This window comes from Lagopus leucura, unplaced genomic scaffold, assembly GCF_019238085.1.
Source record: "Lagopus leucura isolate 7727_CA_CO unplaced genomic scaffold, USGS_WTPT01 Super-Scaffold_810, whole genome shotgun sequence".
Lineage (NCBI taxonomy): Eukaryota > Metazoa > Chordata > Aves > Galliformes > Phasianidae > Lagopus > Lagopus leucura.
Window position 1 is genome coordinate 13,418,860 of NW_024962261.1, and position 26,915 is coordinate 13,445,774.

Below are 26,915 nucleotides of genomic sequence, written 5' to 3' on the forward strand. Positions count from 1 at the left end.
CTCACCAGAGCTGAGTACAGGTCACACTGCCCTGTTCCTGCTGTCAATGCTGTTTCTGATGCAAGCCAGGATGTCATTGGCCTTCTTGGCCACCTTGGCACACTGTTGGCTCATGTTCAGCCCAGCATCAACCAACACCCCCAGATCCAGGTCCATTTCCTCTACACAGTCCTCCAGCCACGCCGCCCCAAGCCTGCAGCGTCGCCTGGGGTTGTTGTGGCCAAAGTGCAGGAGCCGGCATTTGGCCTTGTTGAAACTCATCCCATTGGCTTCAGCCCAGCTCTCCAGCCTGTCCAGACCCCCTCTGTAGGGCCTCACTATCTCCAGGCAGATTGACATTTCCAGCCAACTTGGTGTCATCTGCAAACTTACTGAGGGTGCACTCAATGCCTTCATCCAGGTCATCAGTAAAGATATTGAAGAGGACAATAAGGATATTCAAGAAGACAGATTTTGAGCTGGTGCCTATCTCAGATGCTTGATTGGACTGAAATGCATGTGCACATGTACAAATGTTACTTGGCTTAAAAAAAAAAAAAGCTGAACTAAATGTGTATGATTTCTTGTTTGCCTTTTATACAGAAATGCCTGGACTTCTGACTAGTAATCCCAGCTGACTGCTGTTTGTATAGTAAAAGGCCAGTTCTGCACTGCCTGCCAGATTGTTTGTGTTAGAGGGAGCCTCAGCAACACTTCTATAGCCAAGTCAGGTCAACACTTCTGTCTGAAAAGAGAAGCAGATCTTGTAAGTAAATATGTTTGTGTTTCACAATGCTGCCTGTTGTTTTCTCCTTTGTCAGCTTCTGATCTTTGATATAGCTGCATAGCTTTCAGTACCATGACTTCTCAAAATTGTGAATTTTAATTCTAAGAATGCTGGCTAAACGGCTCCATGTGATTAAAATAATAGGTCTTTCCATTGCTTACATCTCTAAAATGCATAATGGAAATGTCACCATCTATGCTTAATTATGACTTAAAAAATATGAAGCAGATTAGATGGATGTTCTGCTAACAATAAAGATATCTGGAAGTGCCTAGAGCCAAACAAAAAGCTTGGTATCTGAAACTCCAAATCCCAAACATCAGATTGGACTTTATTCTTGTACCCCAAATGTTTGGAAAACCTAGCTCCTATTTTGTGTATGTTTTGGAAAAATGGAAAAAAGGTGCATGCATGATGTAAATTAACTTACTGAAACTCTGAGTTGTGCTGCAAAGTACAGAACATTCATTTGGTTCATTGCTATTAGAAAGTAATCAAACAGGATTAATTACTTCTTTTGTCTTCTGAAATTCTCATTTAGAAGGTGATATAGTTTATCTGTATTAAGGAATTGAAATATGACAATACAATGGGCACAGGTGTTAAAAACTTTTTTTACTGTCCAGACTTTTAGCGGCTTCCTGGCTAATATAGATGCTAGTTGTCAGCTGTTAAAATTCTTCATCTTTTTGTGACTCAAACAAGGTAAGTTACTGCTTATGTATAATCAATGAATATTAAGATATTATAATTACAAAATAAACAAGAGAGTTAGGCAAAACAGATTATAATAACAAAAAGAGAATAAGAGAATAGATAGAAAGCTTACCCCTATTCTGGCTCACTTACAAAACTCCAGCAGAGTAGATCTCTAGAAGCAATCCTTCCACACTGGTAGCCAGCTTTTAAATGGATGTAGGAGAAGTGGAGCCAGGCTCCACCCCTTCTGGCAGCACAGGTGAATTGCCTTCACCTGTGCTCCTGTGTCTGACACATTGCTCGCATCAGGTGATCAATCAGAAGTTCAGCAGTTCCCATACAGGTTGATTAACACTAAATTTTTCTAATTCCTTGCATTCTGCCTTTGAGCAATTTTTGAAGTTCCCATTTTGACAAACCCTGGGTTTGCTTTAAAACCAGAATAAGGTAATGAATCTTCCATAAGGAAATGCTTTATTTCTTGAGCTGCTAAGACTTGCTTAACAAAGTACAGCTGTTGTGTTTCAAATGAAATATTGGTTAAGTGAGCAGGTAAAATAGATTAATGGATTGTAGTTAGAGATTAGATTATAATTAGAGATTAGAGATTAGGATTAGAGAGTGGCTGAACAGTCTCAAATTTAATAATCATGTAGTGTAATGAAGAGGAGCAAGGTGTATTTCAAGACCTTCCTGATATGGGAGAATAAATTAGTATGGCTTACTGACTTGGTTTCCTGCTCAACTGTTAGGGTTTGAAGTTTAGTATATTTTTAATCTACATTTTAGTAGTTTTTCAAATGCTCCGAACACACTTTTGCCTGTGAAAATTGCACTGTTTCCTGTGGGAACCACACTCAACTCTTCTGTGAGTACTTCTAATAATTCCTTATATCCTGTTTGACAACACCAGGTCATATTAAAATGTAAAAATGGCATGGAAGTGAAAGACATTTTGGTACTTAGGGACCATTTTGATTCTAATATTTGCTATAATTGTGAAGTGTACTTTACAATTGGAATTGGGTATAGTAAAAGCTACCACACCCAAGCATGCATAGTGACATATTCTAGTCTCTGTTATAAATCAGCATGCTGTCTTTTCAGTAACAAAATCATTCCTTAAAATGGGGCATTATTCTGAATTGTACTTCCTAGAATAGAACACATGAGGGTAGCATGGAGTTTGTAGAATTCAGCTTCTTACAGTGACAGAGCCTTTGATTTAGGCTTTTTACTTCATTGTGATAGAATGTGAATGCTAATATAAAAAGTAACAAAAATGACTGATTCAGCTTTTAAAATGGATCAGACTCTGAAACACAAAATTTCTTGTTAATAGTATAGCATTCATCTGTTCAGTGTGGTTGCTGTTGTTTGATAGCTCTTTTCAATGCTTTAGCTTTTAATTTGCCTGATACATCCTTCAGAGATGCTATTTAGTAGCTTAGTATTATTGCTGTTAGATTCCTTGCTTGTCATTTGTTAGTTATTCTTGTGCTTATATGAAAGTTATCTTCTGGATCTTCTCCTCCAAGAATTACCCATGCAAGTGCTAAAAAAATTATTCTTAGTTTGAAGTATTTACACAAGCCACCCTAAAATATATCTTCAAATCTAATAAATTGTCACTGCAGAGAAACAAAGCATTGCCGTCATACATAGCACTCATAAAAGTCTCTAAATAGTAACCAGAAGCAGACTAACAATTACTTAAATGCAGTTTTCTTCTTAACTATAATTATATGTCAGCATATTCTTCCTTTCAGAAACATACTGTATTCCTAGAATCATAGAGTCACCAAGGCTGGAAAAGACCTCCAAGATCATCCAGTTCAACTGTCCACCTATCACTAGTGTTTCCCACTAAACCACGTCCCTCAGTACAACATCTAAATGTTTATTGAACACCTTTAGCGTTGGTGACTCTACCCCCTCACTGGGTAGCCCATTCCAGCACCTGACCACACTTTTGGAGAAGTATTTCCTAACGTCCAACCTGAATCACTCCTGGTGCAACATGAGGCCATTCTCTCTTGTCTTATCTTTAGTTACATGGAGGAAAAGAATGACCTCTTCTCTCACCTCACCATAATCTTCCTTTAGGTAATTGTAGAGAGTGATAAGGTCTCCCCTGGACCTCCTCATTTCCAAACTAAAAATCCCAGCTCCCTCATCAATCAATAACCCCATGTCCATTTCATCTGTGCAGTCTTCCCGTCACTCCGCCCCAAGCCTGTAGCATTGCCTGGGGTTGTTGTGGCCAAAATGCAGGACCCAGCATTTGGTCTTGTTGGAACTCATCCCATTGGCTTCAGCCCAGCTCTCCAGCCTGTCCAGACCCCCTCTGTAGGGCCTCACTATCTCCAGGCAGATTGACATTTCCAGCCAACTTGGTGTCATCTGCAAACTTACTAAGGGTGCACTCAATGCCTTCATCCAGGTCATCAGTAAAGATATTGAAGAGGACAGACCCCAGCACCGACCCCTCAGGAACACTACCTGTGACCAGTCACCAGCTGGATTTAGTTCCATTCACTACCACTTTCTGGGCCAGTTCCTTACCCAGCCAAGAGTGTACCTGTCCAAGCCATGGGCTGCCAGCTTCTGCAGGAGAATACTGTGGGAGACAGTGTCAAAGGCTTTGCTGAAGTCTAGGTAGACTACATCAACAGTTTTTCCCTCGTCCGCCAGTCACTAGATCATAGAAGGAGATCAAGTTGGTCAAGCAGGACCTGCTCTTTTTGAACCCATGCTGGCTAGGCCTGATCCCCTGGTTGTCCTGCACATGCTGCGTTATCTCCCTCAAGACAATCTGCTCCATAACCTTCCCTGGCACCGAGGTCAGGCTAACAAGCCTGTAGCTCCTCGGGTCCTCCTTACAACCCTTCTTGTAGATGGGAGTCACGTTGGCAAGTGTCCAGTCTTCTGGGACCTCACCAGTCAGCAAGGAGTGCTGATAGATAATGGAAAGTGGCTCGGCTATCACCTCCGCCAGTTCCTTCAGCACTCTCAGGTGAATCTCATCCGGATCCATGGACTTATGACAGTCCATTTAGAGCAGTCTCTGACTGCTACCTCCTGAATCGTGGGAGGTTTAGTCTGTTCCCCAGCCAAGACTACCAGGTCAGAGATGTCTGACCTTTAAAGACAGACATAAAGAACACATTCAGAACCTCTGCCTTTTCCTTATCCTCAGTGGTCACATTCCCAGCCTCATCCAGTAAAGAAAGGAATCCTTAGTCCTCCTCTTACTGTTGATGTATTTGTAAAAGAGTTTCTTGCTCCTTTTTACCCCAGCATCCAGGTTGAGTTCAAGCTGGGCTTTTGCCTTTCTTATTTTCTCTCCACTCATCAGCTTCTCTGTATTATTTCTGAGTCGTCTGTCCCTTCTTCCACAGTAGGTAGCTTCTTTTTTTCTCCCGGAGCCTCAAGAATAACTCCCTATTCATCCATGCTGGTCTTCTTCCCTGCCGGTTCGTTTTGCAGCTCAGGGGGATAGGCAGTTCCTGCGCCTTTAAGACTTCCTTCTTGAAGAGCAACCAGCCGTCTTGGACCCCTTTACTCTCTAAGACTGAATCCCAGAGGACTTCCCCTACTAGTCTTCTGAACAATTCAAATCCGCCCTCCGGAAGTCCAAGGTAGCAGCAGTTTTGCTGCTCCCCCTCCTTGCTCCACCAAGAATTGAGAACTCTACGATTTCATGGTCACCCTGTACAAGACAGCCCCGGACTTCCACATCTCCCACCAGACATTATCTGTTTGTGAAAAGTCAGTCTAGTGGGGCAGCTCATCTCATAGGCTCTCTCACCAGTGCATCAGAAAGTTATCCTCCATACACTACAGAAACCTCCTAGACTGCTTTTTCTGCACTGTGTTGTATTCCCAGCATACGTCGGGGAAGTTGAAGTCCCTCATGAGGACAAGGACTGGTGATCGTGCAGCTTTTGCCAGCTGCTCATACAACACTCATCTGTCTCTTCATCCTGGTTCGGCAGTCTATAGTAGACGCTCACTAGGATGTCTACCCTGTCAACCCTTCCCATGATTATGGGGATTCAACCTTATCATCCCCACCTACAAGCTCAATTCTATGTTCCATGATTCTAGTAATGTAAAGGTAAAATGTATATTCTAAAAATAACCTTTATGGAAGTCAATATATTAATTCAATTTGCTGCTTAAACTTGTAAAGAGTAAGTGCTCAGAAGATGAATGAGGTTCTTATCCTATTCTGAAAAAAAATGTTGAATGTCTAACCATAGAGTCAGGTTGTATTTTGTGTTTGGGATTTGTAGCTGTAAATGCATGTGCCCATGAAAAGCTATGTGTTTTCATCCTTTCTTTCCCTTCTCTCCTTCCTTTCTTGTAGAAGAAGAGATGGACTGTACCATTAATCTTGTGTATCCAGTCATTATCTAAGACTGTAAAGGAAATGTTGTTTGATTTCAAATATTTAATTACATATATGAGAGTGAGATAAAGATGTGAGTTGTGGAGTTTGGTGAAATATGGGGTTATAAGACAGCTGCATGTGGTCTTCATGAATGCCAGTTCAGTCACAGCTTTATTCCACTCACACAGACTTTTATATTCAAGAATTGCAAAAGAAAGAAGCAAGAATTTAAGTAAGGCTTTGAAGGCTTTGCAAGCATTTAAATGCAGCATTCAAACTCTGCAGCAGCTTTAGAAAACGTGCTGAAGCTTCATACATTTGTATGAGATATTTTACTCCCCTAAGTAAAATATGCTAAATATTAAATTGAATGGCTTTTGTAAAATTCCTAAATCATCTTGACTATGGAGACATGACCACCAACATATAAGCTGTGTCCCAAAAGTTGTTCTTCTGATTCTAGGCTTTGTGCCTTGTCCATTCATTTCACTGTTTGCACTGAATCATTTTTCTCTGTTGATGCATTTGCTTTTAGACCTTCAAACTATGAATTTATAAATGGTCACAATCTGCAGCTGAAAAATAGCCATGACTAGTTAAAAAATGCAGAATGTACCTTGGAGGCATGTGTGTGCATTCTCAAAATTCTGGGGACACTGAAATGCATCATTTTTTGGAAAAAGCTAGGTCTACTTACAAGAAGTCAGTGCAGGTTTTAACATATTCTGGTGTTGAAAATACTGCAGCAGAAGCCAGAAATTAGCTGAGGTGTAGGACCTTCATGCTACAAATCCTTGTGCGTAGAAACTGTTATGACTGAGGAACAAGATCATGTCTGTGCAAGCCGCTAAACTCAAGCTTCCTACTGCAAGCATGGAGGAACAGTTTTGTATTTGCTGCAGAGACTGGCTTTAGGTCAACACTGTTTCAGATTTTTTCTGTTCTTGAGTGGGTGATATGTAAAAAAAAATCCCCAAAAGTAGAGACTTATCCTATTGCTTTTTGTTTATTTCAAAATTTTAAGTCTGTATGAAAGCATTTATTTCGTAGGATTCTACACCTGAACTCAGAAAGTAGATGCTATAATCCAGTGTTGAATTTTGTTTTGCTAACTGTTAGAACTTTGGAAAGGAACCTTTTTTCTCCTCTGTTTTATCTTCAAGAACATTCACAATGGTGTTGAAATTCTTACTCTTAAACAGTAAAAATGAGCCTGTGTGGTGTTCTCCATGATCTGTGTACCTGGAACAATGAAAACTAGAGCACGCATCTCTAAAAGATCCCAGGTGCATTAACATTTATGAAGTCTAGATTTAATGTTCTCACTATATGTGGATTTTCCTGATATTTTCCAGTGTTCAGATTCCCACACCAGTCTTTGAGGGCTTAAATATGTATCAAAAAAATCTCAGTAACAATTCACAGGCAGAAATATATCTATCCATAGATGGGTATGGTACACTGAAATGGAAATTTGTTTATTTTTCTCTGATTTATTAGGTATTTTTTGTTGTTGTTTTGTTGTTTTGTTTTGGTTTTGTGCAGCTGCAAAGGTGTTGGCCTGCTACAAAGAGATTTCATTTTTAACAATCTCTAAAAAATTTTAATTGAAAACAAGCTGCTCTATGTTCCCAAACTGTAATTAACTAAAGATTTACTGCACTTATCAGGTGCATGTTTGTCTAATCCAAGGACAGCTACTCTTCCCCTCTCCTTGTCTTCCAAAAATGACCAAAAACATCTGCTGCTAGAACTAGGTACAAATGATGAGGCCCACGTGTAATCTGTTTTTCTTTTGTTTTCACTGTATCTTTGTGTTGATCAGATCTTCTTTGTAGAGATTTAAAAACAGCCAATTGTTGCATCTTTTCTCCTAAAGAAGGCTTGTTTTCTTCCAGAAAAATTTTTTTTCTTCTTTTTGGGCATGTGGAAAGAATAAGTTGCCAGCATGCTGCTGTATCAGCCACATGTGGCTGATGCTAGGACTAACTGTAAACTGTAAACCTTTAGTAACTGTAACCATTGCAAAATTTTTATTTAGGTAGTAAATAACAATATTCTTTAAAGTATACTGAGAGTTGTCTAGCAAATAAAATGGTTATCTTTGAAGGTATGCAGGTGTGCCATAAGGAGCATGTATCTTGGGTACAGAAATACTTTATTGGAAGGACCTTAGTTTTGACACTATGTTGTTATGATATCATAAGACAAAAGACTTTTATTTAGGCTTTCGGTGACCTGAATACGTTTTTTTCTTAGACAAAGATGAAATATCTATTATTTCTTCAAGTGGAATTTAATGTTTAAGCATCATCTCTCCTTCGATCTGCATACACTAAAGTTGTACGCTCCAGGTTGCAAAGCAGAAACTCTTGCTGCTGAAGGACTAACCAGTGTGAATACAGTGTTACTGACCTATAACTATATATGCATTCAACAGCTGCATTGGAAAAACTTCAATTAACTTTCATGTTTTTGCATTAAAAGGTTAATACCCACTTTGGGACCACTACAGGTCTTGTTGCTTTTGAATGAACCAGTATGACCAACCTTAGGGAATTTCACCAGTAGGAACTCTTATGGCTAGCTTATAACAGAATGTTCTTTATTTGTATTTACTTGTGCAAAGTGTTTGGCATTGTATCACATGACATCCTGCTTACCAAATTGGAGAAGAAATTGATTTGATGGATGGATCATTCACTGGATAAGGAATTGGCTGGATGGTCACACTCAGAGTTGTGGTCAATGACTCAGTGTCCAAGTGGACACTGCTGACGTGTGGCATTCCTCAGAGATCGATTTTGGGACCAGTGCTATTTAACATCTTTATAGGCAGCATGGACAGTGGGATTTAGTGCACCCTCAGCAAGTTTGGCCCTAACTTCTCCCAAACAACAGTGATAAAGGATGAAAGGTTTCTCAATTGTGACGAGATTAACAGCGCATACTAAAGATTATCTTTTTTAATCTACCTGTTTATCTTTAGACTCTGTTTGCTCTTTGTCTTATATTCCAGTCTTATATTAATATAATTCTTATATTCCAGCCCTCTACTAGGGCCAGTTTTATTCAACATTTTCATTAGTGAATGGAAAATACCATGTCAGGTAGGAGTACATATCCACTCAAGATTTTGAAGGGTTTGCAGAGGGATATGGATAGGTTGGATCAAAGGCTCACTTTCAGTTGCATGGCATTTAGCAAGGGTAAGTGTTGTGTTACACAGTTGGGTCACAACAACTCCATGCAGTGGTATAGGCCTGGGGAAGAGTGGCTGAAGGGTTGCATGGCAGAAAAGGGCTTGTGAGTGTTGGCTGACAGCCAGCTAAATGTGAGCCAGCTGTGTCCCCCAGTGGTCAAGCAAGCCAATGGTGCCCTGGCTTTTTTTTTTTTTCAGAAATAATGTAGTCAATAGGATTAAGGAAATGATTTTTTACTAAGCTGCTGAGATTTGAATATTATGTTCATTTTGGAGACCCTCACTACAAGAAAGATATTGAGTCACTCCTGCATATGCTGAAAAGAGCAATGAAGCTGGTGAAGTAAAGTTATAAGAAACAGCTGAGGAAACAGGGGGTGTTTGGTCTAGAGAAAGGGATTCTGAGGGGAAATATGTTGAATTTGTTGTCTACAACTACCTGAAAATAGGTTTTAGCAAGGAGAGCTCTTTAATCTCTTTTCTCAGGTAACAGGTGACGGGACATAAGGAAATGGTTTCATGTTGTGCCAGGGAAGATGCAAATTGGACATGTGGAAGAATTCTTATACAGAGAGAGTGGTCAAGCACTGCAATAAGCTGCACAGGGAAGTTATGGGATACTCATTCCCAGACCTATTTAAGAGATGTGTGCTTATGGCACTAAAGGACATGGTTCAGTGATGGGACTTGGTAGGTCAGGTTGGACTTAAACAATAAGCTGAATAATACTTTCATGTGATCTTGAAATTAAACAAAAGGAAAGATAATTTTAAATATTTGCTGAAATCTCACATTTTCAATAGTTTGAATCTTGATGCCTTCTGTTTACTGGCTAAGAAGGAAATTTTCTTCCATTTATGTATCCTTCCTCTGCAACTACTTATTCACAGTAGAATTTTAATGCAAAATATTTTTGAAATTCAGTACTCTACTTTTCTCTCCAGACAAAGCATCCCTGTATTTACTGATAACATCTATCCTGGAGCCTGAAAATGCAGAAAGCCTGATGTGCATTCCTGTGAGTAGGGTATATGAGGAGAAGCTGAATCTACCTCTATGCTAAATGTGAAAAAAGCCACTACCTAACACTCGAAACCACACACTTAAAAGGATTTGGAAGGTAGTCATAAATCCCTCTCGCTCTGTTTTTCAGGATAGATTCACAACATTAAGTTAGAGAGTCTCAGAGCTGGAGATAAACTTAAAATGTAACAGTTTCCTCACTGTCTCTCATGCAGACTACTTCACATTTAAATTTTCTTTTAAGTATGCTTCTGTATGGACTGTCTTCACATAATACCAAAGCAGATCCTAAAGTGCTTTAGTAGTGTTAACTGGGGAAATGCAGCTGAAAATAACTAGGGATTTGAGCATCTGAAATACCACTGCCCCAAGAAAGAGAAGATGGTCTTACTTGTCAATAGTAACAGTACATTAGTTGAGGGTAGTATTTCTGCTGTGATTGGAAATCCACTGACCCCTTGAAGTGCTGCTCAAGAATTTTTCTGAATTCATTGCAAAATGCTGATTTTGTGCATGGTTCAGCACGAAAAACATCTCTGGCACTCTCTTGTTGGACACTTGATAGGCAATGGAGCAGCAGTTCTTGCACTTACTCTGGTAATGATACAGGTGTGAGATGTGATCAGTATACGTGAGAATAGATCACCTTTGCAGTATTGCTGGCAAGTAGCTGATTAGGCAGCATGTGTTGGTTGTGATTGACTTAAAAAGCAGAGCTGCCTCAGAGATATCTCTTCAATGTATATCCCTTACAGAATAAAAGGAAATGTACTTTATTGTTCCAAATAGCTGTAAATCAGCATATGCTTCTTGTATACTCTACATAACTAATATTATTTACAAAGGGACTTAAGAAATACCAGAATGTGTGAGATTTTGAAGTCAGCATAAAAAAATTTCAGACAACCACAGGATGAAAGTCTGCAGAGAGTGGAGAAAGAACTCTACAAGAGAACAGGAGAAGTCACTGGCTGACATAGTAGAGGTCCCAAACAGCAGAGAGAAATGATGTGTTACTGTATACGGCAGTTGTGACAGTGCTTTTGCAAAGCTGATGGCTTTTTGGATGCTGGGTGAAACAAGATAGGTTTTCAAGAAGATGCTGTAAGGGATGAACCTAAACCTTCAGAAAGTGAGCTCTACTTTTTGAATTGTTACTAAAGGATGATATATCTACAGTGTCTCTATGAAGCTGAAATACCTGCTTCCCCATACTACTGCTAGTATAAAACTTTTGTTCTGCAGACTGTTTCCTCTTGATGTGAGCTGCTCATGTTAGCCATGCTTCCCTGATAATAAGAAGAGAGACACCAGCATTGCTAACTCCAATGGAGCATTTTCAGATGGTCTGAAATGAGCTAATTTTATGACTTGGTCACGGTCTGCGATTTTTTTGTTCCTGGCAGCCAAGTGCTAATAAAAGGCGTAATGGTACTCTCCTAATGCCACTTTTCTTCAGAATAAGGCCTGCAATTTCTCAGATGGCATTTGTGTGCAGGAGTAGTCCGGTTCTGTGAAAAGGAGAACAGTCACCAGGGAACCTCTCAATTAGGAATTGTTTCTTTTGCCTAATCAGCAGGAGCAGGGAAATGTCTGTCTCCTTGTAATCAGCACTGATGAGGCTGCACCTTGAGTGTTGTATTCAGTTTGGGCCTCTCACTACAAGAAAGACATCGAAGCCCTGGAATCTGTACAGAGGAGGGCAGTGAAGCTGTGAATGGTCTGGAGAACAAGTCTTACAAGGAGCAGCTGAGGGAAATGAGATTGTTCAGCCTGGAGAAGATGCTCAGGTGGGACCTTATAGTGCTCTTTAACTGCCCAAAAGTTGTGGCATGGTGGGGGTTACCTCCTTCTCCCATATTACTAGTGACAGGACAAGAGGGAATGGCCTTTAATTGCACCAAGCGAACTTCAGGTTGAATATGAGGAAGAATTTCTTCTTCAAAGGAGTGGTCAGACAGTGGAATGGACTACCCAGGGAGGTGGTAGGGTCACCATCCCTGGAGGTTCTCAAGAAACATTTAGATGTCATTGTACAATTCTATCTATCCTATTAAGGAGTCTTAAGCAAATGGATTTCACTCCCCTCACCAAAATAACTAAAAACTAAAAAGTAAATAAAAGCTTAAATAAATAGAAGACCATGAACTGAACTACTTCAAACAGATGTAGCAAATGTAAAATGTGTACGCATAGATGAGTGTTGGTTCTTTTGTTGCTGTTTTTTAATGGAAAATATCCATCAATTGATCAAACTTTGCTGTTTTTACACAGGTTAAAACAGAATGGAATACTCTTTCTAGATGATATTGTAGATCTTCATTCAGCCCAACATATAATGCTTGGGAGGTTTTCAAATTACAGTTGCATTTTTTTTTTTCCTTCTCTTAGATCTCTAATACTAGAGAGCACCCACTCGTTCATTTTATGTGCAACAGCCAGTATTAGTAAACTGAAGCTATAATGTATATGATTAATCTGTATGAACACTGTTGATAACTGTTAAAAATGTACAATTGAAAAACAGAATTTTACTGAACCCTTGAGGAAGAAATTATTTAAAAATTCAGATGAAATTATGGGAATCCTGCATCTTAACACAGAGATCAGAATCTCTTAGGTATTGGTAAAAAATTTCATGAATGCACTTAGAAAGATCAATTGCTAAAATTGTTCTCAGACTATTATTAAGGAGCTTGGCTGTTCTGGAGCTATTTGTCTAACTGCTACGTGTGATTCAAGTGATTTAAAAGAAATGCAACAAAGACTGAACACTTTCTTACTCCTTGAAGTGTTGCCACTTGAGTAGGCTTGCAATTCACAATCCTGCAGATGGCTCTTGGAGCAGGCTGGAGCAATTTGAAGATGTCAGCTGCTGCCTGATGAGATCAACTGATACTAAGTTAAGCTGTGTTAAGGTATTGTAATGCTGTTGTGACAGAGCCTGCAAAATTGTGCAGCTCAGTACTGCAAAAGGAGATGAAGGCATTAAGTTTGGATATGTACTAATCAAGAACTACAGGCAAGGTGATACCATTAGTCTGATCTTATGAAGAGAGGAATCACTTTAGCACCACCAGATGTTAGACCAATGGAGTTCACAGACTTCACTATGTCCAGAATTTCCTTTTATTTATTTATTTATTTGCAGAACTTGTATTAATCTCCACAGAGATTAAACACAAAGCACATTTTTTCTCTTTTTTTTTTTTTTTTTTTTTTTTTTTTTTTGAGAATTACATCCTTCCTTCTTAATTTTTGCCAGCTTTCAGTTATTTTCATTTCTACCTTTGCCTAGAAGTATTTCTGAGATACATTCTTTTCTCCTTGGGTATAGTCTGGATTCATCTGTTAAAGTGTTTTGGAATTGACAAGTGTATTACAAAAGCCTAAGATAGTAATGTAATGATAATAGCAAGTTGGAGAAGAATTTAATAGGATAAGAACGAGCAGCTTTTCCTCTGTTATGCTAAAGATGTTGCAGTATCTGAGGACACTCTTTACAAAGAACACTCAGGTAATGAAAGCCCTAACTGCCCCTGTGCATTCCTGCTGGTGTAACTCTACTGACAGTCACCATGTAAAAGTTTTGCACAGCCTGTAATCATCTACACAGTTAAAATAGCCTTGTTTTGAGTCTTGTTTTTACAGATGTTTGGATCTGTTTGAGGCAGAATTTTCATTTCAGCTTTATGAATGCAGTGGTCATGAATATGCTAGAAAAAACTAATTCTTTTTGCACTGGGAGTAGAGTATGCTATCAAAACAAACTGATGTTAGAAGATGTGAGTTTTGTTTGGCAAAGGGAAAATAGCTTTTGAGGCTTTACAAAAAATACAGTAAATCTATACACATTTTAGGTACACACGATTTCAGTAAAGAAGCACTTAAAATACATTAAGATCATTATGTGAAAATGTGAAAGTGTTGTCACTATTTAACTGTCTCCTATGGATTTTATTTTTCTCTAAGTCCTGCAGATTCATGCTGGAGCATCACTGCAAGAAATTTCAAACCAATCTTACTTTAGTTTTCAATGGACAAACAGTCATATGATTACACACCTGAATGCCTTCTTTGATTCCGTAGGGACTTTGCTCACACGGATTAACTTTGTCCTCATTAAGTTTTCTGTGCTGGACACTTCCTGCTGAATGGAGATAAAACTAATATCTGAACAACATGGCACATGCTTAGAAAAAACACAGACACTAAATGGCAGGATATCAGATAAAATCAAAAGCTATCTTACAACAAGTATCTGGGACAAATGGCCAGCTGAGAGCTTAGAAGTTGGGCTTCTTTCTTCTGTTGCTAAAGAGGAGAATGTAAAAGGTAGCTCCTGCTACCTTGATTGTCCTTGTGAATGTAGAACCAGCAGCAGCTGCTATAACCAACCTTTGTATTTAGCTTTACAAGCAAATGGTGCTGAACAATCTAGCTAGCTGAAGTAAGGAATTAGATAGCCAAGATCTTGTTAGCTATGCGCACCACATGTCCCTTCGCTCCTCTGACAATCTCCAGAAGCAAAATGGAAAAATGACACTTGAGTCAGCTTAGGAACTGCCACGCACATAACACTGTGTTAAGGGATACTACCTTCAATCTCAGTTGTTCACCTGCTGAGCTTCAGACTGCAAGGCTCAGAAGCTGGGGCACAAGCTTCTCTGCCACTGTTGCTCTTTGTCAGCAGCCTGTGAAAGTGACACATGCTGGCAGGTAGCAATACTAACTGCTGCACCAACCCTGCTTACCCACCAAACACATATCCAGCACTCAAAAATGCGTCCTTCACCTTCACCTTGTTTAAAAGGTGAATTGTTAGGGAACACTGCAATCTTGTTTTCTTTTCTCACTCTTTGTAGCATGTACTATCAAGACCTTTGGAAATACGGGATGCAGACATCATTGTTTTCTAAGGATCGTAGAATCACAGTAACATAGAATGGCTTGGGTTAGAAGGGACCCCAAGGATCGCAAGTTTCAACCCCTCTGCCACAGGCAGGGCCACCAATCTCCAGATCTGGTACTAGACCAGTTTACTTATAGGGCCCCATCCAACCTGGCCTTGAACACCTCCAGGGATGGAGCATCCACAGCCTCTCTGGGCAGCCTGTTCCAACACCTCACCACTCCATCTGCAAAGAACTTCCTCCTGACATCCAATCTAAACCTTTCCTCCTTGAGCTTAAAACCATTCCTTCTTGTCCTATCACTGTCTACCCTTGTAAAAAGTTGATTCTCCTCCTATTTATAATTCCCTTTTAAATACTGGAAGGCTGCAATGAAGTCTCAGCCTGCCTGCATAGGAGAGGTCCTGTCTGGACCCTCTTCAACAGCTCCACATCTTTCCTGTATTGAGGTCCCCAGACCTGGATACAGTACTCCAGATGGGACGTTATGGGGGCAGAGTAGGGAGGGACAATCCTGTCCCTGCTGGCCACCCCTCTTCTGATGATGCCCAGGATACCATTGGTCTTCTGAGTTTCAAGAAAACACTTCTGACTTTCAGTTTTTCATCTACCAGGACCACCAAGTCCTTCTCTGCAGGGCTACTCTCAAGGAGTTTTTATCCTGTTCTGTATACATATACTCTGACTGAAGTGCAGAACCTTCCACTTTACTTTGCTGTATCTCATTAGATTCACAGGGGCCCACTTTTTAAGTGTGTCAAGGTCCCTCTAGATGGCATCCCTTCCTTCTAATGTGCCAACCGCACCACTGAACTTGGTGTCGTCGGCAAACTTACTGAGGGTGCACTTGTGTCCATTATTGATGTCATGACGAAGATTTTGAAGAGCACTGGTCCTGAGATAAACCTCTGAGGGACACTGCTCATTACCTGCCTCCACCTGAATGCAGTACCATTCACTACAACTATTTGTTTATGGCCTTCCAACCAATTCATTATCCACCCCTTCCAATTTAGAGATAATGATGTGGTGCGGGACCATGTCAAAGGTCTTGTGCAAGTCCAGGTAGATGACAGTGGTTGCCTTTTCTTTGTCCACCAATGCTGTCACTCCATCATAGAAGGCCACCGGATTGGTCAGGCACAACCTACCCTTGGTAAAGCTATGCTGGCTATCTTGGATCACGCACTCATCCCTCATGTGCCTTACCATGTCTATTAGGAGGACCTGTTTCATGATCTTTCCAAGCACAGAGGTGAGGCTCAACAGCCTGTATTTCCCTCAGTCTGCCTTGCTCCCTTTCTTGTAAACAGGAGTGACATTTCCTTTTTTCCATTCCCAGGGACTTGCCTGACAGCCATGACTTTTCAAAGATGACAGAGAGTGGCTCAGCAACCACATCAGCCACTTCCTCCAGGACCCTGGGATACATGTCATCTGGCCCATAGACTTACACACATTCAGTCTGTTGAGGTGGTCTTGGACTTGCTCTGCCCTTACAGCAAGGGGGTTGAGGTTGATTTACTTTCCCAGTTCCAACCTAGAGATTCAGGAATGCAGGCTTCAGTGTGAGAAATACAGTAATCCTGGCTGCCAGTGAAGACCAAAGCAAAAAACTCATTTAATACCTCAGCCTTTTCCATATCTATTGTAGTCAGTTCTCCTTTCTCATTTACCAAAGAAGGCATGCTTTTTCTCTGGCCTGACTCTTCTGGCCAATGAAACTATAGAATCTCTTCTTCTTGTTGTTTTTAACATCTCTTGCCAAGTTCGATTCCATCTATGCCTTGGCTTCCCTAAATCCTCTCTCTCCAAGTCTGGATAGCATCCCTGTATTATCCCCAGGTGACACACCCTTATTTCCACAGCCAGCACAATCCCTTCTATTCCTTCAGTCTGACCTGCAGGTCCTTAGCCATGCGAGTTTCCTACATCCCCTCTCTGTTTTCTTATTCAGACAGAAGGTGAGTTCTTGTGCTCTTTTGTGCATCTTTAAAGAGTCGTCAGCTTTCTCCCACTCCTTTGTCTCTAAGGACAGCTTTCCAGGAGATCTCACCCAATAATTCCTTAAACAGCCTAAAGTTTGCTCTCCCAAAGGTTAGGGTTCTGACCCTACTCTTTGCCAGGTCCATATTCTTCAAGATCACAAGGATGTTTGTCATACCTTGCCCTTGGCTTTTTCTAGTGTTTCTTACATATTTTAAGATGTCATAGCACTGATTACATTTGCAAGGTGATTGTTTTAAGTCCTAGCATCTTTCTGAAGTGATGTGAAAGAAATGAGTTCCTTGCTTGCTTACTTCTACTGTAAAAGGTGGAACAAAGACTTTCTAGCTCAAATTCTGCTATCCAGTGAAAAGTTATTATCACTGCACTAATAACAACATTTTCTAGCTTGAATCTCCCCATACTATTATAAGAAACTGATGAAAGGAATGATGCTGGATCTGGGAGAAGCACTTAGGGTACACACTAAGCATAGCACCAGACCAGCTGTTTCCTCACTCCCTCCTCAGTGAGATGGGAGAGAGTATTGGAAAAAGGTGTAACTTGTGAGTTGAGATAAACACAGCTTAATAGGACAGAAAAGGCAATTAAATAATAATAACAATGATAATAGTAATAATAATAGAATATATAAAAGTGGTTCACAATGCAAAGGCTCACCACCACTGCTTCAGCAGTACCCATCTCCCAGCCAATTGCCCCCAGTTATTATTCTGCATGATGCTCCAAGTTATGGGGTATCTCCTTGGCCAGTTTCGGTCAGCTGTCCTGGTTCTGTAATCTCCCAGCTTCCTCCTTGCTGGCAGCACATCATGAAAAACAAAAAAGTCCTTGGTACTGTGAAAGTACCTCTTGACAAGTCCTAAAACACTGATATGTTATCAACATTATTTTTCTCCTAAATCCAAACATTGCACTAGCCACTGTGAAGAAAATTTATTTCTGGCTGAAACCAGAATAATACCCACCTCTTACTCTATACAGTTTACATCATACTTAAAGGTCAGAGTAAAAGTGAAGGCCAATAAAACTGACATTATCGTGGGAGTCTGCTACAGACCACCCAACCAGGATGGTTAATAAAGAGGTGAATAAAACACTTTGTAGACAGTTGGGGAGAGGTCTCGAATTCTCTACCCCTTGTTCTCGTGGGGACTTCAACTTTCCAGACATTTGCTGGAATTATAAACAGCAGAAAGTCCCAGAGGTTCCTAGAGTGTGTGGGAGATAATTTCCTGACACAGAGCTGGCGAAGGAGCCAAAGAGGGGAAGCAAAATCCTAGACCTACTGTTTGTTAACAGAGAAGGTCTTGTGGGAGATGTTAAGATTGGAGGCTGTCTGGGACAGAATGATCACAAGATGCTGGATTTTTTATTATTGTTGAACCATGGAGGGGAGTCAGCAGAGCTGCCACCCTGGACATCCGGAGGGCAGACTTTGGCCTCTTTCGGAGGCAGTTCTGGAGGGCATGAGAGTCCGGAAGGGCTGGGAATGCTTTAAGGAAATTCTATGATTCTATAAACTAATGTTTATTAATATTAAGACCTGTATGGCTGTTTTTACTTCCACCTTCATTTTCGTTTGGGCAGAAGGTGTTTAATGTGCTATACTGTGGCTTTACTTTGTATATTTACACAAGCATATTTATATTTAGGCGTTTGTTATAGAGGTTTGTTAGTTATACTGATTCATTTAATTGAGTTTAAGAATCCCATTTATAAATATTCTTCTTTCTTTTCAGTTCTTCACCATTTGGAATTTCACTACTTTTTTGAATAAGTGAATTGAATATAAATACAACTGATGTTTTATTGTGTTAGGGAGAGCTACTGTGTTAGGTCTTCTAAGACCCATGCAAAAAAAATAGGTGAACAAGGTCCAAATGTGTCAATTCAGCTATATAGTAATGAATATGTCCAGAAACATCTATTATTGTATCAACAGCACAAAATATCTACTTTCTTAACCTTAAACAACTTCAGTGTATTTTATTTATGGGGTGACCACAAATTAACTATGAGTGTAGCTCCCAGAATAAGACTTGAGACACAACTGCAAGTTAGGAACTAAATCATGAATCACTGATGCCATGATTTAACATCACCTGTAATAATGCAATAGCAGTTACTGTCACTGGTTTTCAGTGCTTGTGTTGGATGTTTCATTACTCAGCTGGCTTTTCTCATAATCATCAGAGTTTGTCTGACCTAAATGATGACAGTGCCCCTAAGAGTCCAGTCTTGCAATTCTAGCACTATAGCCTATGTTGTTGAATATAAGTTGAATTGCTCCAATCTCCATTTTATTCCGTTGTCAGCATGTGAGTCCTTGAAATCAGGAACAGACCTTTTACTGTGATCCCCCTCTCCCTATAAATCAAGGACTTGCAGCATGCTCCAGGCTTCAGCTAATTCAAGCTTCTGTTACATTTTTCAGAGGCTGCATCTTTTCATAGAGTTTTTCTCATGGAGCTCATACCTCCTCACTGAGGAAAGTGTTGTCCAGAAGTTTTAGTCAGGTGTCGTAGGCGAGAACACTGGCAAATGATGCTTGATGACGTGCCTCTTTTAGACTTGCATTCAGGATGCAATATATTCTGGGTTTGATTTTTAGAATTAACTCATTCTGTGCTGTGTGCTTTTACATAGTGTTGTAACCTGGATTAGTTTATCTTCCTTTGAGATACTATTCAAATTTTAGTGGTGCTATTTCACCCTACAGATGTGCCACATATATAAACACTATTCCTGAGAACTGCATTCTGTGCTTTTGCTCATTCAGCATATCTAGCTAGGAAAAGTTAGAGATTGAGGCAGCACACCAAAGTGGAGAGTAGCTCATCTTCTCTCTCCAAATTGCACGAGAATTGAATAGTGCTGGGCAGAGCAAAACTCCAGTGTTCACAATGCTAAATTAGAAGTTCAGCTTCAACACCTTTCTCCCAGTGTTATGAAGCTTCAAGATACCACTGTAAAATTTCAATTCTGGTAAATCCAAACTCAAATTCTAATGTTGGTTAGGCCTTAAACCTTGGCCTTCATATTAGCCAAGATATCACCCAGAGGTGTAGTTGAGGCCTGCTTCCACCTTTTATCACCTGTAAAATGTCTCTGTTGTGGCTTAGTTTGTCTAATTAGTGGAACAAAAAGGAGAACACAGATTCTCAAGACTTTTTAATGTTTTCTTGTCCAGTCACTAATCCTTTGTACATTCTCCTGGTTATAGCACAGAAATCTTGTAAAAGGTTCTAACTACTATGTCTACCATAATTAGAACAGAATATTTAGATTTAATTTTGCTACTGTAAAGCCAGACCAAAGATAGAAATGCAGAGAACTCCATGAACAACATGAAAGTGAGCTAAGTGAGGGCGGCTAGGTTTTTAGATTAAGCTGTCCACAGGAATGAGCAGCCATATACTTCTTTGGTGTGAGTGCAGCTCTAGCAGGCTAAAACCAAAGCCTGATTTCTTAGTATTATAATATAAGGGTTGCCTTCTTCTTCAAGGAGAAAAATGCATTCTAAATAGATAACAATTATAGAGAGAAAGCTTCTACTTAATATTCAATCATTGGCTCACAGTTTAAAATCAAAGATATCTGTCAAATACCTTTTGGCACTTAAGGTGGGCAAGCACATCTTTGCTAAAACCTTTATTGAGCTGCTATATACATATACATATATATATATATATGTATATATATGAAATGTATATCTATTATGTATGTTTATCTTACCTTCTGCATGCGCTACACAAGTATGAAGTATGCTTTTCTGGAACAAATGAAAATTTGGAAAAGTGGCAAAGAATGTTTGTGATGTTTTGCAGGGGAGCGGAGCCTTTTGTAGATTTGTAGTTGAACAGAATCTTGGCATGCAGAGAGCACAGAATAGCTCATGAACTGTATAATCATTTCATTTTCAACTCCTCTGTTCTCAAATGTTCTGTCCACCTTAGGACTAAGCATATCTGCTAGGCCAACGATGCATATCTCAAAACATTGCCAGCACAGTGGGGTTCAAATGAAATCCAAAGGAACATGTTCTGTGCAGCTCAAAACATTTCTCTGCACAGTAGTCTGTCTTTTGTTGCATCCATTCTGGCCATGAATTGGGAGTTTAGGTACTCAGGACGGCAGCAGACTTCCAAGCAGAAAGGTTGCCTCATTTTTTTGTGGAACTGTGAACTTTCAGCTATTTAGATGTGTGGAGAAACCTCTTCCTTTCTTCATTGCTCTCAGAGTGGGACATAAAGGTGAAGGATACTTGGTGGAAACTGAAGTTGGATATTTTGTTTCAGACTCAACTGCAGAGATACACTGTGAGGAGGTTCTGTTGTATAGGTGCTCAAACAAAAGCTTTTTCAGAGGTCTGATTCTGAGTTCTGAATGGTCCAGAGCAAAATTCTGTTCCCTGTTTTCCTTTCTTCATGCACACTTTTTGGACTTTTTGACAACTGCAGTAAAATAACAGCGCTATTAGAAGTAACATTTATAGCAACAAATGTAATAATCTTATTAGCTTTAATAATCACACAATTAACACTGCTATCCAGATAAAAAACACCAATCGCTTCTATTGCAGATGCATAAAACCTGTGCAATTTCTAAATGATCAAAAGACCTTTTGTGACATCAAGACATATAATAAGAATGGAGAAGGACTGATGTCTCTTGGATCTTTTACCAACAAGGATCATTTATTCATCTGGAAACCTTTTGACCTATTAACAAATGGCACCTGATCATATTAAGTGTGTTAATAATAACTTTGAAAAACTGAAGTTAGCTCCTGTCCTTACTAATACATATTCATAAAATTGCTAATTAGATACAGAAATGGGAAAAAAAAAAAAAAAAAAAAAAAAAAGCAGAGAAGGAAATTTGAGTTTTATAGTTTTATTCACAAAGTGCCTTGCTAGGTTAGTCTTTACACCTGTTAGAAAGAAAAACATGCTTTGAATTGGATAAGATGATCAGAAGAAAATCCTTATTCCCTCTAGCCTTGCAGTGTTATGAAACATTCAGGATTTTTCAGTTTCATTGGCCCTTCTTCAGTGATCTATGTGTAATTTTTCCTCAGTTTGCATGTAAAGATAATAAAAGTAGATATTAATAAATAAATATCTTTGCAAAAAGGGCATGAAAGTACTTTTTTACAGGTATACAGTATATGTATTTCTGGTCTTCCTTCTTTCTTCAGTAAATTTTTTTCTTTCTCCATACTCATCTCTAAACTGATTATTCCAAGCATTGCAAACCTTTAGTTGCAAACCTTGGGTTGGCAAAGTCTTCCTGAGTCAGTGACTGTAGCAGAAAGCTAGCTTCTTGTTTTATCAGTTCTGACATTATATAGCCGCTGTAGGGTGAGAGAGCTTAGAGTGGCCAAGATGCAGTACCTGCCCTAAAGCTGTAGCTGGAGAATGATGATTTAATTTCTAATGAGACTACTTATGACAGTTAAAGTCATTATTTAAAGAATGGCAAATATGGTTCACCATGCCTTGAAGCTGTCAGGCCAAATTCAAGTGGGAATCCCCAATGGGAAGTTATTCAGTGGGTACTTGAATACGCAGAATGGCTAGATTGTCATCCATTTTGGAATTAAGAAAATATAAGGGTGTGAAAATAGAAATAAGATTGTCAACAACAGTTCTGTGTTACAAGCTACATTTTGTTAGACAATTCCATGTGATTGCTTGTGGCTCTGGGGTTTAAGCTACAACAGGGTATTCTTTTACTAGACTTTTTACAAACCCCCAGTTTCAATGGCAGGTTTAATCAGAGTATGTAAAACTGATAAACAGCTGTTCTGTCTTTCCAAATGACTGCTTGCATTTTTCCTCCCTAACCAGAGATGAATCAAAGCTGAAAGTTACTCTCACTTAGACTTTTTTTGGGGAGAAGTTTTCCAAAAGTAGCAAGTTATAAATAAATACATTAAGCATGAGACACTGAGACACTCACTGCTACTAGAAAGTGCATTCAGTTATGGCTGATCTATTACTGCTCCTCAATGATTATGACAGCAAGTACAGATTAACATAACGAATATCTGCAAAATAAGTATTGACCCACGATCATCTGCAGAAAAATAGTAATAACTGTTTTTGCCTATATAGAGTTGTAAATATTAAATCCAGTAGATACAGCCCTTTAGGATCTTAGTAACAGTAAGCACCAACTCTGTATTTCTCTTTATTTCTGCATTTTGCTGTGTTGATACTTTTCTGTTTTTGCTGTTGTTTGTTTTTTATTTAAGAGATAGTCAGAGCTGGGACAGTGTGTGCCTATATTTGATTATTATCTAAAAAAGAATAGTGTTCATACTGAATTTTCTGTAGTATTAGAGATGGAGCAGAGAACCTGAGCTGTCATTCTTTCTCTTTCCTGCCACTTTTTACTTGAGGTTTATGTACTTACTACCCTAAATTATGTATTTGCTACAGCTTTTTACTTTGAAATCCTATGATTCCAGTACCCACCCAAAATGTTAACACTTACCTATTAAGTTATTTCTCTGCAAATTTTGTGTAAACAGAATTCATCTTATTATTACCTAGTCATGCAATTCACTTATTTGTTTATTTACAGTAACATTCTACCTATTGTAATTTCTACAGCACTTTGTAACTGTACATTTAGATCAGCTATTAACAGTGTCATCACTTCATTGGGGATATATGGTATAACCAAAAATCTTGGGACCAATCCCAAGTACCCCATTGCATCTTCAGTCTCATTCACCAAAATGAATTGAAATCAAGTTTAGTCTGGATGACATTCTTTTGAATTGTCCATAACATTTTTTTCTCCTAATATATTAAAAGTTCAGTTGGTAAATAAAGTAGGATGTAGCTGTCTTTATGCTAGATGAGCATAGTTGTTGGAAAGTCTGCCAGGTAAGGAGAGATCTGTTCCTAAGATCTCAACGCAATGTAAAGGTAGGAATTCAGTACAAGGACAGAAACTCGGTGTTATTTTCTTTTAGTGATTTGTTGGAGCAAGGTTTTGCTGTTTGGTAGTCTCTTAGAGGGAATGAAGGTGGGAAATGGCCCATTTAGTTTAGCAGTTTTCTTAGAATATACACGGTTTGGGAGTGACATATGGCATCCTTTGCTTGAGTCTCTGGGAAAGAAGGGAGAGGTTGATTTATTTTTCTGTTCTGAATCATTAAGTCATTTATTTTACTGTAGTTCCAGGATTCCCAGCTGAGATCACATCCTGCCTGGCAGGACAAAATAAAAAACAAACACAAAAAAAAACCAACAAAAAAAGCACATTGTGACAACTGCAGTGCCAGTGGATTTACAAACAGTGAGCTGGTCAATGGCAGAGATGTGCAGGGAGCACACATTTCAATCTTCACCCACTTAGTCAAGCTGTCTACTGAAATTCCCAACTCAAAAAAGGGAGACGTGGTCCCAGGGTCCATTCTTTGGGTTTCACTGGAGATAATGGTGGAACCCTCCCCCATTTTTACCATTCACTGGAAAATTACTTTTTTTTTCTTCTTTTTTTTCCTCCACAGGCACATATTCTTAGATGTAGCAGTGTACCAATAAATTGCACAGATATTTTCTGTAGGCAACACTTCCTCCTTCCAGACCTGTATTCCTATGGCTCTGTTCTTAAACAAGCTCTGGAAAACAGTTTCCTGTGCTGGTAGCTCTAGTCTTCTAAATATGTGACTTCATGCCTCAGTACATACAGTTTATGTCTGCACTTTTTTTTTTTTTTTTCTTCCCCAAAAAGCCAGTGCTCTCTGTCAAATAAAGTTTATTTCCCATGGGAGAAATAGAAATGGCATGCTACCTCTTGGAAGTGTCTTATGTATTTATTTTTAGTTTTTATAAACAACAAACAGCCAAACTGAGTATACCGAAGTGCAGTTTCTGTGCATGATATTTTACTGTACAGGCTGTTTAAGTACATTTTACACCCATAATCCTCTATCGTATGGTACATCAATTCCCTGTTCCATTTTGAAATCCTGGCATTGCTGAAATAACTGGTGAAGTGCTTATTTCAGGGATCAGCACTGAGGTCCTAGCATCTTCACTTCCTCACTGTGTTTAATTAAGAAGATTATTTATATTTGTCTACCTCAAATAACAAGAAAGAGTCTTGCATGCTCTGTTTCAGTTGTCTTTGAAGCCTTTGGCCAAAAGCCAGTAAGTTTTTGGTAGCAATGGCCTCTGGTATTAGGTGTCCTCCAACTAGAACATCATGCAGATGATAATAATTCTCTGTCAGAGCAGTGAAAAAGCAGTAGATGCAACGTTCTGACACTTCAATGACTCATTTCATCTCTGGGCTGGCAGAGCTACACAAACTAATAAGCATTCCCTTTATAGGTTTTGCACTGTAATCAGAAAGTCTATTTTTGGTCTTCTTCTTTTCTAAAAAAGGAAAAGTCAAGATCAAGAAAATTTAATGTGCTTTTCAAGTAACTTTCTGAGAAGAGGCTGGGGAATTTATCTGGTTACTGTGTCTTCTTGCTTTATATTTCAGAGCAGCCTGAGGATGCAAAATCAAGTAATGGCCATTTCTACAGACATGAAGATCTCTGCCCTGCCTCCCCCAGACATGTGTATTATGCCAGGAGAACTAGCAAAGAGAGTGTAAGGAGTTGCAGAGGGATAAAAACCATAGGAGGAGGTGGGTACCTGGGCGATGCATGGGTGAGACTTTATGGGGCAGAGGAAGCCTTCAAAGGAGCTAGTACTCTAACAGTGAGAGCCCGGGATGCATTGCTATCAGAGAGCTGCATATCTGGGTGTGAACTAGAGGGCAGCATTACCAATTCACTCAGCAGCACGGCTGTCCTGCCAAAGGAGATGAAGAATAAACCATAATGGAAAGTCATGGTGTAGGGATAATACTGAATTACTGCTGTTGGATCTCAGTGTCCTTCCTGGACTCTCTGGGGCCTTGTACACAATTGTACACAATGGTAACTTGACTGCTTTACTTACGTGTGCTCGGAAACTGCATGGGAAGCATATTTAGGGAGTAGCCTCTCTGTTCTCCTTGAAGGGGTCATGAATTTCTGCAGGGCTTGTAATGTTTAGACTGGCTTTTTTTTTTTCTTCTTTTTTTTTTCCCTCGGAAACATTACTTTTCCAGTCTTGGCTTTGCAGTACTGAGAAACATAAGGAAGTACAGTATGTCAAACACATTGGAAGAGATTATTTTTTTCAGGAAGAAAAATGTAAAGGAGCTCCTTTGCAGTTTCTAACATTGTTAGACCTTGTTAGGTGGTTTCTGTTTGTTTTTGTTTGTTTGTTTGTTTGTTTGTTTTTTACAGTTCTTAGTAGAGTTACCTCTATGATAACAATGATCTAACCTACAGGCACCCCAATTCACATTCTTCAGTAAGGTACCTCCTGAAGAGAAAATAAACATTTTTCTTTTAAACAGGTAATGATTCTCATTATGTCTACCTAGTCCTGAACTGAACTTTAGGTAAATTTTCTAAGAGGCAAAGCAAAAGTCACCTCAATAACGTAGTAGGCCATCATCAACACAAAGGGTGATTTGGCTCCTTTAGGATGCTGAAATTGTAACAAAGCTTTGAATAAAGCTGTTGTCATTGTGAAGAGATGGGGAAGAGAGGAAGTGGGCTTGGAAGCTGTGCTAACAGATCACTCACACAGATTTCCATTCATAGCACATTCAAGAGGAGTCAGTATTCTGGGGGCACTAGGTATTTCTGCGCTACGTTTTGGTGTTTTGATGAAAATACTGATGTGGTATTTAATGAAGAAAAAAAGGAAAAACACCAAATTTCTGAAATGGGTTCAGAATTCAATTTTTTGAATACTCTCCTAAATTGCTGGAAAAAAAAAAGAACAACCCCCACACACACACACAAAAAAAAAAAAAAAAAAAAAAAAAAAAAAAAAA

The 26,915-nt window shown here is 39.3% G+C and overlaps 1 long non-coding RNA gene across 1 annotated transcript in view; it reads left to right on the forward strand.

Annotated features, from left to right (window-relative positions):
* The first annotated feature begins 588 nt into the window (after positions 1-588).
* Positions 589-26,915, forward strand: part of LOC122177134 — a 28,209-nt gene continuing 1,882 nt past the window's right edge. Inside the window, exons 1-2 of the long non-coding RNA XR_006177958.1 lie at positions 589-745; positions 25,521-25,667. This is a non-coding gene — a long non-coding RNA (uncharacterized LOC122177134). The remainder of the gene's footprint in view (positions 746-25,520; positions 25,668-26,915) is intronic.